The 20,062-nt window shown below is 39.3% G+C and overlaps 1 protein-coding gene across 5 annotated transcripts in view; it reads right to left on the bottom strand.

Moving 5' to 3' along the window:
• Positions 1–20,062, bottom strand: part of TIAM2 (TIAM Rac1 associated GEF 2) — a 170,717-nt gene that overhangs the window by 142,954 nt on the left and 7,701 nt on the right. Inside the window, exon 1 of one of the 5 annotated variants that reach the window (XM_082049730.1) lies at positions 11,396–11,470. The exons of 3 other annotated variants lie outside the window; for them this stretch is intronic. The gene's annotated coding sequence lies outside the window, so the exon portion shown is untranslated. Of the gene's footprint in view, positions 1–3,181; positions 3,245–11,395; positions 11,471–20,062 lie in introns of those variants that run through there. One more of the 5 variants, XM_082049731.1, reaches the window with a different exon arrangement.

Raw genomic sequence — 20,062 nt, 5'->3', positions numbered from 1 at the left:
AGGCAGAAGCCGTCTGCACTAGGAAAGCTGGACTTCATTTTTCTGTGCGTTGGTATTTGTTTCAGGAAACTTCACATTCCCAAGCAGCATTTCAGGATCTATCCTAACTGCTCTGCCAGATGCAGAACTGAGCCAAACAGGTATATATGTCTGTGATGATCCAAGGCATTTCTTTCCCCACTTTCTTGCTATTTTCAGAATACATTCCTGAAAGCACTTGAAAGTATTTTTTTATTTTCGTTGACGATTTACATTTCAGAGGCAGCACATGCAAAAATGTGCTGACCTTTTTCTTAACCTCTGACTGATCCTATGAGAAAAAGGAACATCTTGTTAACATTATTTACTCTTAATTCACTGATTCTACACAAAACTAATGATCATAATCTAAAGCCTCTAACTCTCTACTCAGCAGTTTAATTAGAAAGATGATCATTGATTAATTCACTTGAGTTACTCTGGAGAAGGTGTGACTGAACAGAGATCACTCCACCCCAGAGAAATGTGCATTAATTAGTTCTACATTAAACTGCCTTCCTCTTTACTCAACTTCAAAAGAACAAAAACCTACCACACAACAAAAACAAAATACCTTTCAGTGTTAAACTCCTGAGGTATTTTTATCTTACTTTATTCTTTAGGAAGCTGAACATTTTCTTGCCTTGGATTTCACAGCCTTTTTTTTTTTTCCTAATTATTGCCTTTTTACAAAACACACAAACCTAGACTAGAGATTCAATGTGTTTTTGCAAAACCTTGCCAAAAAACTGCATTCATGAATTAGTTGGCTCAGGCAAGCAATGAAGCATGACACTTATACTGGATGGGTACGTAAACAGCATCACCTACATACCATAACCAAAACCAAGTATACTGTCATCCAGCAAGTGGTTTCAGTATCTTACCTAGGAAGACGGTCAAATAGCAAACCTTATTTAAAGGTTTCCTAACCCATTTTTAAGCTCTCATCAAAATTTCTCCAACCACAGGCTGGTCTATAGCCTCATCATGACTCTTTTACCCCTGAAAAATGGGTAACCATTCATTGACCATATCTGTGTGCCACAACTCATGCTGCCGTTAGTCTGGTAAAGGTCATGCCTCACCTTGCCTTACAATCATAATTCCACCTGCTGATGTTTTGAACAGCAAGAAGGACTGGCTAACTTCTCTTTCCATGAAACTCCTCTCCCGGTCTCTACATCTCCACAGTATGACCTTCTCCTTGCCCACTGCCCTGTGGAGGCTCTCTCCTTCCCCCAGGCCTGCCCCCCAGGGACAGAATGCCTGATCCCCAGGTGATTTCAAGCAAATAATCCTTCTGCTCCATCTCCCTTTGTCCAGGAAGGTGTCCTGCAAGGTGGCAGGTAGAGCTGGTGACTCAGCTCTGTGTACAGAAGCAGCCCAATCCTTTTTCCTGTCACCAGAAAGTGACATTAGGAAGGCGGATATGGAGCAGACCAGACAGCCAGGCTAGGGAGGACAGGGAGGGGGGAGCAGGGCTTTATCTTCCACATCGTAAATTAAATGCTTCATATCATGTCCTGGGCATGTGTCTTCCTGTACCTGGCATTATTTATCCATTTTCAAAGCACAAGCCACCACATAGGACACACTACAGCCCCGCAGAACTCCTGGTACACAGTTAGAAAGAATTTTTCCATTGGCCTCTGTCAACTTAATATATAATCAATGTGGCATCAGCAGAAGTCAAGCGAGAAAACTGATCCTACACCAGCATGCCATTTTAAGAGCATCCAGAATCTATCATCTGTGAATCCCTTCTCTGTTGCCATTATGCATGCTGGTAGAAAGTCTTCTTAAATCCTTTGTTTCTAGGTTATTTCATTGTCATCAAGTTATGGAGAAAATAAGCCTGTGCAATTGCAAAGGATTGGAACTACTAAATCTTACTGAGGTTTCTGATAGCCTTGTCAGCACCCATAGAGCAGTTCAATGGCACAGACTTAAAAAGAGGGTGACCAATGGGGAAGGAACACAGAAATACCAGAACTGAGCCTGGTCTATGTGAGGTCTATCACAAAACAGCAGCTTTCTAGTGGTGAAGGGATTAGATCTACAGAGAGTGCAAGTACAGCCCAATCACCAGTCTGGGACTCTCAATTTCAAAACATTTTTGCAGTGAAGTAACTTAAGAACATAAACATTCCTAGCCAGACAGAGATCAGTCATAAACCTTTTCTGAAATGGAGATGAACTCTATTATTGTGTATTTAAAGCAACACTATAAACCAGGTCATATCTATATAAAGCAACACTGTGGGCTTAAAGCAACAGCGGCTTATTCTCTGTCAGCTCAGGCTGAATACCCCAGGAGAGGCCCACAAACTGTGCTGCTGTTCAGGACCTGGGGGTGGGAAAGCTTTTCATTTACTAAGCAAAATTTCAAAGGAAATTAAAACCTTTTGCAGAAAAACAAAACAGGAAAAACAAGTTAAAAAGTTGGAGACGAGTTCTGTGAAATTCCCCATGAAGCCACCAAAGAAAGCCAAAAAAAGTTGTACATACAAAGGTGAACCTCAGATTTCCATAAAGCTAGCAACATTATCAACAGGTCAGTGCTCACATTTGGTGGCATATACCAGATTTAACAGACCTACATATCCACATTTTACAGATACCATGCTGTAAGGAACGCTTGAGAATATACTGCATTACCTTATATTTTTCAAAGTACTTTATCTTCCCTTTTCTAGCATATTCATCTTGTATAATTTTTTAGTATATTATGTCATATACTAGAAAATAGCCTGGTATTTTAATGTTGTGTTTTTATCGGGACATTCCTAATTGCTTAAAAGCAACAAAAATAGTGGGAAAAAGTTACTTAAAAATATTAAACTGAAAGAGAGGCCACAATTCTGCCCTTTCTGCTTAAACATGTTTCTAAAACATCAGCACATCAAGATAAACATTTAAGGGAAACACAGGAATTGCTTCTCCTTATCTCAGCACCCAAACTCCCTAGGAAGTCACTCACCACTAACTCCAACTTCTGGGCTGACAAACCTATAATTTGCCACACTGATTAAGTCTTATCTAAGATTTTATAACACAGAGGCCTTGAACTGCTCAATTGTTTTAGTTCACTCTACAATCCTTATGTTCTTTTCCAAATTAAGAGCATGAAGTTGACATAGATGATAACATTTCCACTTACACATGTTTTAGTTAACGGCATTTTTATTGGTGGTAGCATACTGAGATGAGCAGTCTTAGTTCTAAGGAACAAACATTACAGGACATACTAATACCCTGAGCAGGCTGAAAATGCTAAACGATGTAACATGACTGCTGCAGGTTGCTAGGATATCCGTAGCAATATTCATCTTTGGGTGTGAAATGTGGATGCAAATCTGAAAGGCGACATAACATCATGGTTAGTGTGGCAGATTAGGAGACAGACTGTAAAAACAACCTAGTCATTTACACTTAGCAGGCAATTATCTATTTGTTGAAATCCTGAACTCTTTCTTCACCCACTAACTTGGCTAACACTAGCAAGTGCTTCCCTCTCCCTTTTCACCTCCTCTGCCCAAATATAAACTCTCCATTCCAGAAAAGCTCCTAGTGCCTTTTCAGGGATCACAACTGAGAAAGCAAAGATCCAAAGCACTTCTCACTAGGAGAAGTCTTTTGTGCCTTCTGAGCAAGCTGAGTATTTTAAAAGGACTTAAGATGGGAAGCAAGAGTTACCAATGCCATTATAAATGTGAAAGAACAAGAATGTGAAAGGAGGGAACCCAGACTACATGAAGCCTTGAGACTCCAACTGCAGCAATGCTGACATAGCAGCAGCAACCTCATTTCCACCCTGCAGAATGACTCAGACCTGACTTGAGTCTTGCTATCAGCTTCAAGTCATCAGCATGTGTTATCCTGATTTCTTCAACAGCTTAAAGATAATATGCATTAAAGTCTGTTTATGTTGGTTTATTTCAACCTTCATTAAACATCCCAGTAGTATTTTCATGCTTAGCTATTTTTAAATGAAATAGATAGATTCATCCCCCCTATAGAAGTCATGACCCCAAGAGTTGCGACTTTAAAATAACAAATAATTATTAGTAAAATCCTAAAACCTGGCAGTTCTAGAGCACCTCTGCTACCTGGGAGAAATAAAGATAGAAGACAAAGTTATTTTTCAAACCTTGTTCCCAAATTTGGGGCGTCACAATTCTCATCCTAGGCACTCCTGAGAGTGGTATATGAACCAGAGTATAAATTCTACTCCCAGCTTCGTTAGAAATTAACTGCATGAATGATGACTGGTACAACAGTAGCGATTTCAACTGCTTTTCAATTATTGTCTCAATTATGCCTTGGCATAAAACTTTACTGAATTTGGAAGCCTATTAAACACCCAGATACCTTTCTCTCCAACAAAGCAGAGGCAGCAGGAACAGCAGTGCTACCCAACCAGGTGCTCTGTGCAACCCATTGTATTCAACACCCCAGGCACAGACAGAGGTTGGGGTGTCAGGGGAGGGGGCTGAAGCATATTTTATAAAGTGGGAGTATTCAAAGATTTTATCAGCAAGTCTCTAGTCTGCTCTCGTGGGCACGTGCGGGTAACAAATTTCATCAACTCCGGTAGGCTGGTAAATCTGGGTTAACTTCCATGGGGCTGCAAAAAGCACCCAGACTCCCCCCTCTACTCCCTGAAGATATAACAACTCTTTGAAGGAAGAGCTGGCTAAATAAAGTTGACAAATCTCTCTAATTTTCTGCAATGCATTATTTTAAAAACAGTTTGAGTTCTTCTGTTGAAAACCTTTCTAAGAGGTTTCAGCCTGAAGCAAAAAAAACAAACACTGTGGAAATTTTTCATATGAATGATTGAAGGCTGGCAAGAACTAAACACAGGTGAAAATAAAATGCTATAAGACAATATAGGAGGCATACTTAAAGACACTCCTACCACCTCCACCTACAGTATTTTATATATAATATTGTATTATGCAGTTGGAAATGTAAAGGCATATTAAAACTGCTTTAAACTACTAATGGCCCACAATTTTTGTTGTTGCTGTTTCTATATTTTCAACATGGGAGGGCAAAATTACTGCAGTTTTAACAATATAAAGTATGAAACATCCAGGTTTCTTTGCCAAAAAGCCCTCTCTTGGGATCTGAGGCCAGGAAGCAATCACCTGCTTGAGCCAGTCCTGCCACAAGCAGCCAAGCATTGCAGACATCTGGTCTGAAGGGTCTGTGGATCATATAATCCTAGTCCATCTACATCATGACACAAAACCACTTAATGAGATCCAATATGAAGCCCGTGGCCCCTAGGACAGGGCCAAAACATACAAGAGAGCAAGACAGATGAGACTTCACAAGAGTCCTACTGCAACACAGGATTTTCTATATTAAAGGACAGAGTTCCATTGCCAATCTCTATTACCCATGGAGAAAAGAAAGAGCAGGAAAAAAAAAGGCAGCCCACTAACTCCTAAAAAATAAATTTGAAACAAGTTATTTAGGGCTTATGTCCTAAATCACATCAGGTCCTTTGCCTAACAACCACATCCCTCTGGGTTCCTAAATCAGTGCACCCTACACCAGCCCTGAAGCTAATGGGGTTGGTAGGTGGGGAAGTCACAGCCAGAAGAAGACACTGACTAAAATCCCCTCTGGATATCACCCTCTCCACTGTGCACACAGAGGCTGGAAGACCAAGCTCCTTAGTAGGCACCTCAATAGATCGCCTGCCTGAGGTAAAACAAATCAGAGCCATGGTTTCTTCTTTTTTTACGTCTTTTTGAGGAGGAAAAAAAAAAAAACAACAACAAAAAAAACCCAGATTTTTTTCCAATGGAAATATGGTTTCAAAGGCCAATGCCCTGGTAAAATCTGAAAGTTATAATGAATTCCAGGATTCATTCAAGTACTCCATTCTTAAAAAACACAATAATGAAAGGCTTACATATGAAATTTAGTAGTAATAACTTTGGGGTCAAACTCATAGTGATTTATTTGGCAAAGCTTCCACTGACAACACTTGCATGTGATTTCAGTGGGTGTTCTGCTTGATAAAGGACTTTGGGATTGGCCCACACTCTGTATATTTAAGTCACCCAGTCCCAGTATTACACGGTGCCAACCAGTCACAAAACCTAGCATTATTTAAACCATTTGCATGCCAGAATCTCCAATTGCAGGGTGAAAAAGCCAGCAGGAAGCATTGATCATTCCCTTAGTAGCAAACAAAAATGGAATCTTTTTTAGTTGGCTTTCTTATTATATCATTTACCTTCTATAACAGTAATTGCTTTTTTTAAAACATGGATTTGCACAGTATTCAATTCACCAGTTTCCCCGTATAGATGTAAATTTACTGAAATAGCTGTTCACAGAATCCAAAACCCAAGGGTGGAGCCCTAAAGACAAATATATGTAGTTTAAGATCTTTTATATCCAGACACGATAAGAAATCCAGTTATTTTCTAGTAAGCCATAAAAGGGGAAGAATGGAAAAACTACAAGCAAGCAAACAAAAAATCATTATCTTTTGCCCTATTCCCTCAAAATTGCATGGATACTTTAATGCAATGACTTGGCTAAAAGTTTCAAATGTTGTCTTTTCAAAGTATTTAGCCATATAAACTACCCTTTGTTTCTGTTGGCTTCAAATATTCCTAGGCTCATGAATTCTTCCTTAGGTCTTATTATTCAAAAAAACACAGCCAACACTGCCTTTATGGAGCAAGAAAAATCTGAGTATCATTTTCCACTTAACTCTTCCAGATCTGCATGAAAATGAAATCAGCAACAGCAGTTTCAGGCCAGGTTTTCTAATCATTGCACCTAATCACTACCATTTTGAAGTATTTTATTTCCCAAGTAGTACCATCAAAAAATCTGTACAATTGCAATGCAAACTTAAGTAATGAGAGTGATGTAGCACTCTCTAAAAATTTATAATGGTCTACATACTGAATAAACAAAAAGCAGCAGTAGGCAAGACTTACTGCCCTACTGAATGGCACGATTCCAGAAATATTTCAGACAGAGAGCATTTATTTTTTTAATTTGAAAAGGCTTTATACTGATCTCCCACCTTCCAAATGCAAATATTTCAGTGAATGTAGACCTCATTAGCACTTGGATGCTGTACTTTTACACTATCACAAAAGAAACTTTATAATCATCACCTTCTTAATCTCTCAAGTATTTTTTCAGTTTTTTGTCCAGCTTCTCCAAACTGAGATATTAGTGACTAAACAAGCAATTCATTTCCAATCCATACTTTCCACTTATTTAACTTCACACTCAGGTGATAAATTTGCAGCATCACTATTGCTACAGCAGGTCAATAACTTCATAGCCAACAGCTGCCAATCATTGTCTAAACAAGACAATGAAAAGGCTGCTTCAAACACCAGCCATCCTAGCAGGAATAAGGACAAAAAAAGCAGTGAGTTCTCTTAAATACCACAGGGACACAATTTGCAGGTCTTTCCCTTCATTTCCCAAGACCTTCCTTCCTGTTGTGTTCTTCGGGAGCAGAAGAGCCAGAAGGAACTCCAGACGACTCCAAACAGAAACATATTTCCCTTGCAAGAAACCAAGTTTCTCCACCCGAGCTGAGGAATGAATTCTGCAATGCAGCAGTGAAAATTTGCACACTGCTATTTTTCTGAAGAAGTGCTGCCCATCCCAAGAATTCCTGGATGAAAAAACAGTACTCAAACTACAAAACCATAAGCTTACGAGTTGACTCTTTAGTCAGAGAAACATGATTTCTTCCAACTTTAAGGAATGTGACAATAACAGCAAATCTGCCCCTGCTTGATAAGTGGCAGGCAATTCTCCATATAAGGTGAAAAATGTGCTAGTACAGCTCATACAACACTGCTAATTCCTTGCCTGTTCTCAATATTCAAGAACATAAATGAACATATAAATCAATTTTGTAAGTAAACCCTTTGCATGCTACAGCTATAAACCATCTAGACCATGCTCAGCGCATAAGGAATTTTGAACTTAACCATTTAATCTCTTTTAAACATAGAGTGCATTTACGCTTGGTATGTATACTGCAGTAGCACATTAATTAACGTAAATCTGAGCAGTCCCGGCCCCATTCAATTCCTAAATTCCCTTTACACGTTACCACTTCCTGGTCATCCCACACATCCCAGCCCCTGACTAACAAGCTTGCACATCCAGCACGCCAGGAGAGCAACCAGGAGGGTGAGGAAGGAACTGAGGGCTGGATGAACCCAACAGCCCGACACAACCACCGCTCATTCCTTCCTGCACGTCACAAAATCACAGAACGCTAGGGACTGGAAGGGACCTCGAAAGATCATCTAATCTGATCCCCCCACTGGAGCAGGAACACCTAGATGAGGTTACATGCCCCAGGCTGATCCATGGTAGAAGCACCAGGGTATCAGCACAGGACTGCTGCTACTACTGTTCAGCATTTTTATCTTATCCCTGATCGTCCAATACTCTCTATGTAATAGCAACAGAAAAATAAGCAGCATTCATGAAATTGTCTGTGCAGTGCAAGAAGCTTGCAAGGCATCACACACTATAAGACTTCTGTTGATCTTAATGGGCTCTATACCAAGCTGTAACAGCAGAGAAAAACTATGACCCCTTCCCTACAAAGTATCTGCAAAAAAATTATCGGACCTGGTAAAGAAATTCACTTTGTTTTAGAATTAGACCCAAGCCCCCATGTTGTCTGCTAAGAAGACGGCTTTCTTTGCAGAGGGTCAGGAAAAATGACAGCTCTGAGGTAGCCAAGAGCATTGCCCACTGTTCTCCAACAACTGATTTAGTGGTGAGGAATAAATGTCAACAGGTAATGTCTTCTTCCTGAAGAGTCCATCAGCAAACCTGAAGCCATAAGGCAGAGGCGACTGTAAGAGTGTGTAAAAGACAGGAGACTCAGAAAAAGTCCCCAAGGTTCTTTCAGAAATCACTCCAAGCTGATTGGATTATCAGGAGACAGAAGACTTAAAAACTAGTTGGTAATGGTGGGGGGAAAATAAATAATAATAATAATTTTTAAAAAAATATATACATATATATATATATTTTTAAACCAAAATCCTGAAGTCCATAAATTACTCTGCAGAAGTTGTACTCTAGAAGTCAATGACTTGTATGAGAGGAGAGGGAAAGAAGTAAAGCTTCCAAACACCTTGTGCATGTGCATATAAAATGTGGGTGGGGACAGTAGGAAAAAAAGGTTGATTTTCTTTAACCTTCATGAAAAGGCATGGAAGATTTTTATTCAATTATTTTAGGGACAGAATCTTTTCTACATCAAAGAAAGGGCAGGTGATGGTTTCAGATTGCCAACACCTTCCTAGTTTATCTACATTCAGACAGTCTATAAAACTCACAAGGCAAGAAAAAGTAACATGACCTGCTGAGGAGACATCACAGACTGTTTCACTGCTAGTATAAATGTAAGCTTCTATTGCATCAAATACTTAACAGTCAAAAGGAAAACATGGCCAGGAAAGAAGAAATGGGTCTTTAGAATACATTAACTGTCCCAGTCAACAGGGATGAGAAGTGCAATCAGCGCATGAGTTGTATTAGTCTTTCACAGCTTTGCTTATTGCAGGTCCCATGAAGTTCAGGCTACTGGTCTGCAAAGACAGAGCACAACATTCTACAATATCACAAGTATTAAGAAACTCAGCAATCAGGGATGCCTGGCTATAGTGACTTATTCCAAGAGGTTTCTCTCCATCTTTTAAACAAACACCTTGTCAAAACTCTTCCAATTTCCTTTAAAACATTCATTGCCTTAGCCAAAGGACCAGCTTCATGCACTAGACAGTCCAGCTTCATCCTCTCCCTGTGGCAGTGCCCTGACACACACAAACTCTAGAACTGAGGGGGCTGAAAATGAAGAAAACAATCCATGTGTATTTATCAGATAATTATCCTGCACTTGGCTAACTGTGGTACTACTGCTGGTGCTGGATTACCTTACTGCTTACTTTTAAGAAACATTTTGAAAATTTTGCATCCTATTATTGACCCTTTTTTCCCTACGATGACTTCAACACCTAATCAATTCTAATTATTAAAATACTCAATCTAGTACACCTGGATTAGCAAGTAATTTTTGAAGGCATTACTTTGTTACTTGAGAAGTTCAGACTGATTTTCAAGATGTAACTTGTGGAACTCCACTTGAGGAAGCCCTAATGAGGCCACCAAAACCTCCCAAACAAAACAAAAAAGCCCAGCATCATTGATGTGATCATGCTACATACATTTCACAACCTGTTTTTATTGCCATTTATGAAGAATTAAGAGCATGTTTCCTAATGCAGAAATTTGACCCCTCTATGGTTTTGTATTTCAGAGAGAGGCAAATATATAATATAATAAAAATCTGTTAAAAACCTGGAAAAAAAAATAGGTTTGTACCAGATACCATTCCAACAATTTGCAAAATGGACTTTAATACAAAGACAGCCACTATCTCAGTGGTTTCAAAGAATCATGAAAGTGCATGCATGCAGCTTTAACAACAAATACCAAGAAATACATCCACAATCATGAAAAGAAAGGATGCATCAGGAAAACTTGATGGAATAGATGAACAGCATTGGGAGATTAATAGGTTTAATACATTTCTGGGAAACAGAAAGCAAAGAAGAGGTCTACTCTAATTATAATACTTATTTGTCTGCAAAACTACAAAACCTATGAACAAGAACAACAAAACACTGAAGGTGAAACACATTTCTTTTTGGAACATATGCACAACGTGTTTCAAAAAGATGGACCCAATTTGAAATCAGTGTACCTCTGCAACCACAAGCCACCCACGAATGAAACTCTTACCGCTTGAAAGGCTGGGACTTAGTGTTTCAAATTACTACTGCTAAAATGCCTCATTAAAGCATTTGTAATTTTGTATGTAATTGTAACATGTTGCCATCGTGAAATACACTGCTTTGAAACTGGGTCCATCTTTTTGAGGCACCCTGTATAAAACCAAATGGGACTGCTAAACTGCATAACAAGCTGATATTCTTCTGTCACATGAGCTTTAAATCAGTGAGGCTAGAGAATGCAGACATAATCCCAGGCACAAGTCTGCTACCATCTAAATCACTGGCAATACTGGCATAATTAATGCTCAAACAACCATTTCATTCAGCTAAAGACACTATTATACTTAAAAATATAAAAGGATGCATCAGAAAGAGTAGTTTTACGATGTGAACAGGCAGAGTGTGTCAACATTTACTTAAGGATGATTGACTAAAAGGCTTTATCACAGCAAGAACTCCAAGGAATTAGCAAATTGCCTTCCGAGCAGTGATCTGGAGTCAAAGGCACCACTTCTTACTCCAAACCAGCTAGTGGACACAATCCTTACCCACTAAAAAACTTCTACAGAGGTTTCTGGCTGTTGGGAACTCTGTTCTGTTGTCTTTTTTTGCATAGCACCTATTGCCTTGCTACATAAAGAAGTATCAGCCTGTGAATTACTATGAGGCAGCAAAGCACTGCAGTGATATGCATTTGGATTTTAGGATTCAAGTTATACTGTTGTGATCTGTAAAAGAAAAAAAAACAAAATCAGGAGAATTAACTCTACACATTATTTAATTCTTACAGAATGACTCTTTAAGCATGTTTACAGTCATTCACATCTAAGGCTCATTCTCATTTCCTGGAACCTTATCTAATCTAAATGCCATAGAGAAGTTTTTAGTGGTATATGAAGATGCATACAAATTAACCACGCTCCAATTCATTCAGATGAAATAAAATAGTAATTTTAATAGGGATGAAACTAGAGCTGTCAAATTATATCTGAAATAACAAAAATTCTGACCTTTTTGTAGAAAATTTACTCTTGAAGGAGCTATTATGTACCCTTAATTCAGAGGATAACTCTGACGTGGCATAGCACAAACATGCTTCCAGTCGACTTGCTTTTTATGCAAGGAATGCAAAAGGGAATGTCTATTATCCATGTGATACCAAATAACTCACATGGTTAAACCACAAACTTAGAGTTTAAGGTTCAGCACTTAAAGCTTCGGAGATTTTGGCTCCTACTCCAAAACCAGTCCAGAAAGCATAGCAGGAACCAGGATAAGACAGAGAGAAATTTTGCTGTACCTTTACTGGCATGGCTCCCCCCAAACTTCTTGTGAACTTCTGAGGACACCATTTAATCATTTGTATCTTTTCTCTGCAAGACTGTATATTATATAGACCTATAAGTTTTATAAATGTGCATATATCAACAATATATACAATAATAAATATAATCAAATGTCAATAATTAATGGAAAAAACTTCACTCAATACAATGACTAATAAATTATCAGTAATACTGTGTACTGTAATACTAAGTGCAATTTGGTAAATGATGTATTAGAAATCCAGCTTCTACTAACAAGCAACCTCTACAGCAATTCTACAAAGAAATCTATAGAGAAGAATGGAAAAAGCCATCAGCAAAACATAAAAGTTCCCCATAAAAAGGTCTTTGGCTGAGGAAGATAACTGCACAGTAAGAACCTTCTCTCTCAAGAGGATATAGAAAATACAAGTGAAAAAAAGTTAATGTCAAGCTTCCATCCTGAGATCCAAAGCCAGTTTGCTCCACATAGCTGCTTGAAGTATTTACCAAACATGTTTTATTTGGGAGACTGTCTTCCCTATAACACAAAAGTCCCAGTGAAACACTGCAAGGAATAAAAACAATGTCAGCATGTGGATCAGAGGAAATAAGGAACTGTCTCAAACCAAAGTAAATTGTTTTTAAAAGAAACAAAATGTTTAAATGGGCTTATTGGTCAAGCACAGCTCAGAAACTGGAAAAATCTTTTATTATAATCTTGTGATGGGGAAAAAAGAAGTAGTAAAAGACAAGTATTTTAAATAACTTGGACACTTTTTGTGATGATTCAGCCCTATTAGTTACTCTTCATAGCTGGCAGGCTGAGTATCTTAATTTCTACACCAGTTTTATACAAGTAAGAAGTAGCCATTGATTAAGAATTGTCTCTGTGAATTCAGTAAACGACAACTAATATCTTCCCTCCTGTACGGCTGGGATTCAACATTCATAAAGTGTAAGAGAACAAAAATAATTGACTAAAGGCAACTTTGAAAGCAGCGATAAGAGACACACTTCACACTTTTTCTTAGCCCTCAATTCACACTGCCACTTACAATACAAGGTTTAGTGAATGATCTATCAGTACTGGCCTTGGGTGACTATCTCTCCACACTTGTAACTGCGCGCATGGAGATCTTACAGGACACTCTAATAAAAACGTTGGCTCAGAGTTTTGACAGTGACAGCTCATCACAGATATTTTCACCCCAAGCATTATACCAACAAAAACCCAAATGTTTTATGGCCTTAAATCCCCTGTGTATCATTCCAGGAAACATTTCATTACAACATCGCTGATGGCCAAATATTGCAGCCAATCCTCCTCCTGCCAGCGAAGGGCTGCCTCTCAGCAATGCATATTCTGATGTCCTGCACAGCCTGAATTTAAACATCACTAGGGACAGGGCTCTCTTCCTTTCCCCAGAGAAATGCTCTACTACTTCTGAGATCTGACTGTGAAGATGTTTTTGCTTTTGTTCAGATTAAACTTGTTACTAAGCTTACTACTTCTAATTTTTACCATTTGTAACCCCTCACATTGCCTGAAGTAATAGCCCCTTCTGGCCAAGGGTTACAGCTTTCAGGTATGCCGATCAGTATGTCAGCCCTCTCCCCATGGTCAGTAAGCTAAGCTATCCCACGTCTGCACCTCTGTTTACTCTACTTGAATCATCCTTCAGTACACAATCATTTGTTACTCTCTTATAAACTCTCTCCAAAATACACACAATGTCCTAAACACCATAAATTTTTAGACTGCTGTGAACTGCCCGATAGTTCACATGTGTTATATTCCTTCCTACTGCTACGATGCCCAGACCTGAAGGCAATAATCCAGATATAGCCCTGAAGCAACTGCAACAGACCAGCAGTGTTATCCCCTCCCTGATTTCTGTAACTCAGTTTCTGGTGGTCAGCCAATGTTTCCATAAAACACCAATTTGCTATGCAAGAATATTCTTTACAACCACTACCACCACCCCCTGCGCCTGGTCCTGTCTTCTCCATCCTCCAATTATTCTCAACTGTCGCAGTACGCCTCAAATTCAGCTCTGTCTCTTCAACACTGAGATCATTCTGAAGGATTCGCAGAGCATCTTGAGCTGTTCACAAGTACCAATCTTTTTCCTCATCCCCCTCCAGAGCTATCTCGCGCTACTTTTGAAGAATGCACTGGAGACCAGACGCATCCCTCCTTTGCCAACATGGAGGGCAACCAGTGCCTGGCACTGGGATAATGCACAAAAGCTCTCTCAAAGCCTTGCCTAAAATGCTTTCTGACACCACAAAATTAATAAAATATTTTCCATTACCAGCGGTAACATGTGAAATCCAAGGCAGCAAAAAGGATCTGTGGCTTTATAATATGCAACTCAAAATATCTGCTGATGGTCATAAGACAGAAAGAATAAGCCAAAAAAACTGTATGATGTAGTCAGTTGGCAACTGGGGAAAATCACACACAAAATGAAATGCATTCAGCACTGTAAAAGCAGGGCTGTGGGAAATTGTTGGTTCTCCATATAAGGATCCAATATTTTTTCAATTTGCCAGCATAGCATAAAGCACATAAAATCTTAAAATAAAAACCTAAATGTTAACCATGAAGAACACTTTTTACAATATTTCTTAAGAATGTTAATTCTGTACACTCCTGAGTCCCGATTTTACAATTTGCAGCCAGCCTAAATGAAAAATAAGAATTTTTAAATTCTCCATATAAAAAGTCAACCACCTTTTTAATTGAGAGTTAGAAAAGCATAATTGAAAATTACTAACCTCAACACACTCATTAGTGACAAATCCCAACCCCAGTTAAACATGGCCCTAATAGGATTAAAAAGGCATGCAGGATGATGTATGCAGCCCTGGTATGTAAGAAAAGCTGAGGAAAAGTCTGGATCCATCTGTAAAGCAGGGATCAGACAGAAAGCTCTTGGAGCAGCAGCAGGTCGGTGCCTGAGGTGCACACGCACCCTTCCCAGTACCTCCCTTCATTGCTGGAGCTACCAATGCTACTGACAGGCACTCTCGGCACCACAGAAGCTGGGAACATGCCCCGCTGCCACCTGCAGATACCACTGCTGGGCCCAGAATCTGCAAGGACACTCAAGCTCCCCTGGGAAGGAAGAAGGCAACAGCAGGCCATGCACCTCAGAAGGTGTTTAGTAGAGTTTAGCTGCCCTTTTCACATATTTAATGGTCCTTCACCACTTCCCCTGCTGCAAAAAGTTCTTCAACAAGTGGGCAATGTGGGCCACCACAGCTACAAAAATTGCACATACAGGTAAGCCGGACCCAATCCAAGTTTCATGGTCTCCAGGTCCGTTCATCAGCATCAAAATCATTGAGCATGAGATTTCCTATTGATCATATGCCACTGGCTGCACATCTAAGGAGGCTCAGGAGGGCAAATAATTTTTTCCCAAGTCAGTTGTAAATTGGCTTCTCAAATTGTCTCCAGATCCTTTCCAGACAGCAGAATGGAAATAATTAGAGGTGGTTGGAAAATGGAATTTTTGTCCTGCGGGGAAAGCCTGATAGTCCTGTACTTATTTTTATCCTAACGCAGGCCAAAGTGTAAAAGCCTTAAAATATTTAGTAAAGAAAAATACTGCAATACATTCTGATACATACTGAAACAGCATCCTGAACACACTTCGACCTATTTTGCTGCTAGAGAAGAAGTCAAACAGAAAGCACCTTGATTGCAGACGGCAAAGGGAGTGATTGCACTGGGCAAGATCCAAAGGCTTTGCCTCTCCTAACCTTCCCACATGGAAATGCTACTTCCAAGCAGCTTTATACTGAATAGTCTACAGGTACAGGGCTCAAAAAAAAAAAAAAAAGGTTTGATGAAAAAGGTGAAACACTGTCCAGAAAGTGTCTTTTGGTGTTCTGGACTTAGATGGCCACCAAACCAAGAACTAATTCCTTCTTCGTCTTTTACTATTGCTATGCATTGGGGAAAGCTTTGAAAGGTTAAAAAGAAAAATTAAAAAAAAAATAAATCAATTAACAAATCCAAAGGCAGCCAAAGAGAGGCAAGATACTAAATGACACCAGTTTCCTTTCATCAAAGATGCAGATTCACAGGATACTTCTACAGGTTATGATGTTGACAGGTTCAAATTTGTTCAGAACAGACACAAGGAATCCCTGCCCACACTCAGAGATAACCAAAAGTCTTTTGAACACTTAGCATGGCTCTGGGCCAAACTAATAAACTCTGTGGAGCCGCAGAGACACCACGTTTAGCTCTGTGCCATTAGCTTGGGCTCGGCACATGCTGGCAAAGTTCACAGTGTTTTGTGCTGGCTCAGAGTTCATTCCTGGCTGCCTTCACCCCAACATGCAGAGGGAGCTGCTGTCACACTCACAGCTTTGTCTTCAAGTCTTGACTTTAGTCTTGGGGCCATTCATACTCATTATCAACCCAACAAAAACCATTTCAGGCCAGTTTTTGACTCAAGAGTCAATGTTTGACACAGAAACAAAGTTTTTCACCTGAAGGCGATGAAAAGCGTTGAAACAGGAGTTTAACTAAACTAATACATTTGACTTTAGCTTTGATTTATTAATACACTGTTTTACAACAGCTTTTCTACTGAACCTTAGGAATTTACACATTTAAGCAAGACTTCTTAAACAAAACAGTATTTTTATCCAAGTGTTTCTTTGGAAATACTTCCTCAGCTCTCCAAACAGGACAGTTGTTGAGTGGGTTGGGTCGAGGAGCAGAAGAAGGGACAATGAGACTTAGGCCATGTTTACGGCCGGTAGAGCTGCCAGGCTTCTATCCAGCTTTAAGACTTACAGCCTTTGAAAGCCCTTGTGTCTGGTCTTTGACTTAAAAATGACATCTCTACAGACAGACGAGGGGTATGGGACTGTAAAACTAAAGCATATTTTCTTAACACTGCTCCAGAAATATCCTCTGCTAAACATGTAACAGATGCGTGTTCCTCATTAAAAAAGTGTTGCTATACATTATGTCTTGGCTGTAGACAGATTCTGGCAAAGCCTGATACACTGTGGACATATAATTCATGTGTATAGTATGTGAACTCTGCACCCTGATTCTCAACCTGCTGAGGTCCTGCTGTGGATCTCAGGCTGTGGAAATGAGAGTGAAGGGAAAAAGCTTCTAGACATGGAGGACCAGCCTGAGGGTGATGCTGTAAACTGAGAAAACATCCATTCAAAGCTTTTTAACATACTTTTCCCCAACACCATCCCCAAGCACCCAGTTTTTATTCCCACATGTGTCATGAACTGGAAAAGCAGCACCAATTCCAGCCACCTTTATTTGAGAGGAAAAATAAATCATCACTTCATGGTGACCATTTTGTTCCTTGAGTCATCTCTCACCTTTTGTTGAAATTTAACTTTTGGGTTCTTGGAAAGGTAGGTCCTAATGATGAATTACAATATTTTTTTGGCTGATTGGTGCTTAGAACCAGACGATGCTAAGCATAACTTCATAATCCACAGGGGAGACCCTCAGTTTTATTCCTTGCCTGGTATTCAGACTTCCATTTAATTACTGGTTACTTAGATTTATAGGCAGATTTGCTAAAAACAGTGACTCTCTGTGTGCAGACAATAACCTTTTGATGGGTATGGTAGTAAAACTGAAATTCCTATCTAAACAGGACCAAATTTTAAAAGTAGCTGGTGTAGCTCTCTAATGAAATTGGCAGCACTGTGTGGGTACTTTGTCTTGGAGAATGCTAAATGGTGCATAGCCAGCATTTGCTCCATAAACTGTCAAACAAGAGAACCGCAACTGTTCGGTGATTTGTTTTTCTAATGTAGTTCTCCGCTATGGGAAATGTCTTTTCCATGACCAAATGTAGAAGCTGTCAGGATCCAAAAGAAATACAGAGGAAAAGGATGATGTCTAGAAGGTGTCTCCCAACAGAGTAAAAAGGTGAGGGAAAACATTTCTCAAAAGACCCTGGGGTTTGGTACCGTTATGAAAAAGCACAATGCTTAGGAAATAACTACTTTAAGGATGCTAACATTAATTGCCAAGCATCAATTATGCTACTCTAACACCCAAGTCTTTCTTTTCCTTCATTAGGCAGTACCAATGATAGAATTGTTGCATAACTCAACAGAAAGATTAAACAACAATACATGCATCTGGCATCTTTCTTCTGAGGGCCTTCTGCTACTTTACAAAATGAAGCAGACTCCATCACCATCATCAGGTAGAAAAGACTAACACCCACCTTTGATTATGACAGAAACAAACACCTGGTAAGTAAGTGACACCTGAGCTACAGCTCAGCAAATAAAGTGGTACAGGAGCACTGGTCTCAGTTTCCTAGTTTGTTCTATATTCCATTTGTCATTTCATTGCAGTTTTAAGTTCCTGTCAGTACCACAGACAACAACAAACCAGTTTTGTTCATAATGATGGGTAAAAAGATGAGTATTTCCTGCTGATGAAAGGATGTTCCCAATTCAGATTTTAAAAATCAACTGAAATGGACTGACTCTATTTCAAATAGGTCTTCTGGTGAAGTCCCTCAATAATGGAAAAAGCAGCATAGCTCACATTTTTCCTACTTCTCTTTGGACCAGGCAAAAACTCAAGAACAAAAAAAAAAGCACACACACAACACAGATTTCATCACCTGAATTCAAACTTCATGTAGCCTGCTCCTTAAGAAGACGCACCGTATTTAGGTATTTGTGATGGCTATTAAGGGGTTGATTCTGGAGAAGTAATCAGATACACAGTATTTTTACCAGGGTTCAAGCGTCCGCAATACCCAATGAAATAATCAAGGAAACCCTGAACAGACTGCAAGACTCCTCTGTATGTGTAGATACTTCCCAATGGTGCAATTGCAGCTGTTAATTAGGCCTTGCTGCTATCTGTTGCACATTTTCAAGTGGCTGATAGTTAGCTGCCCACTACCCTACAACTTCCCTGCCTGCTGCCAGACTAGGAACTGGTTGTTCACAACAAGAGCAAAGGTAAGACAGGGCTACTGTGAGGAATTGGAGAGCTATTAGCAATAATACATCAACTGCAACAAATCTGCTCAACAACAAGGGAGTGTCAACACGCCTCAGTAGCCTATCTCACTATTGCCAAGAATCAAAGTTCACATCATTTTATGTCCCTGAAATGTCAAGTCAATGGCAAATTCAAAAATAATAGTTTTATCACTTTGCCAGTCATAAAATGAATCTTAATCTAAGTGACCTTGACCTGGCTTGAGACAAGGAAGTCACAGAAGCAGAGAAAACCAGAAGCCTACAGAGTAATTACAAAACATAAAAATCACAGCCATGATATGACATGCTAAAACTCTGCTCAATCCCTATTACCAATTGCAATCTATATTATCCTTGGGAGCTATTTCTAGATTAAGCTGCCTCCTAGCAGCATCTTCTTCTATCAAATACCCAATGCATTACTGGCATTATATAAATAGATAAAACCTTACAGAGGGGAAAGTATTGCAAGTGTCATGCAAATATTTCCCTTTACTGCTGTTAACCACTGCATTGTGATACAACTTAAAAATTGACCCCTAATTCAGAACTCTATGAGCCCCATGTGCTTCAGCAACAAAAATGATTCTCTCAAACAAAAAATACCAAAAGAGAGGAAAAGATTCATAGCAAAACCATGAACATGAGGTTGTGAAAACCCAGATAAAGAGGGAGTTTGGGTTTTTTTGTGTTTTGTTTTTTAAAAAAGTCAGCATACGTAATTACACTCTCTCTCTCCCTCTCTCTCTATATATATAAGTAAAAACCCTATAATTATAAGAACTTAGCTTTTCAGGTGCTATTTGTGCTTTGTGGTAATGAAAGAGCATAATAGCACTTAGCACCATTTAACATTTCCCCGTTTACAAAGGATTTTGCAGGTACAGTATG

The sequence above is a fragment of the Streptopelia decaocto genome (genome assembly GCF_964273445.1).
Source record: "Streptopelia decaocto genome assembly, chromosome: 3".
Classification (NCBI taxonomy): domain Eukaryota; kingdom Metazoa; phylum Chordata; class Aves; order Columbiformes; family Columbidae; genus Streptopelia; species Streptopelia decaocto.
The sequence above is the reverse complement of the archived record's forward strand: the minus strand, read 5'-3'. Positions and strand labels throughout refer to the sequence as shown.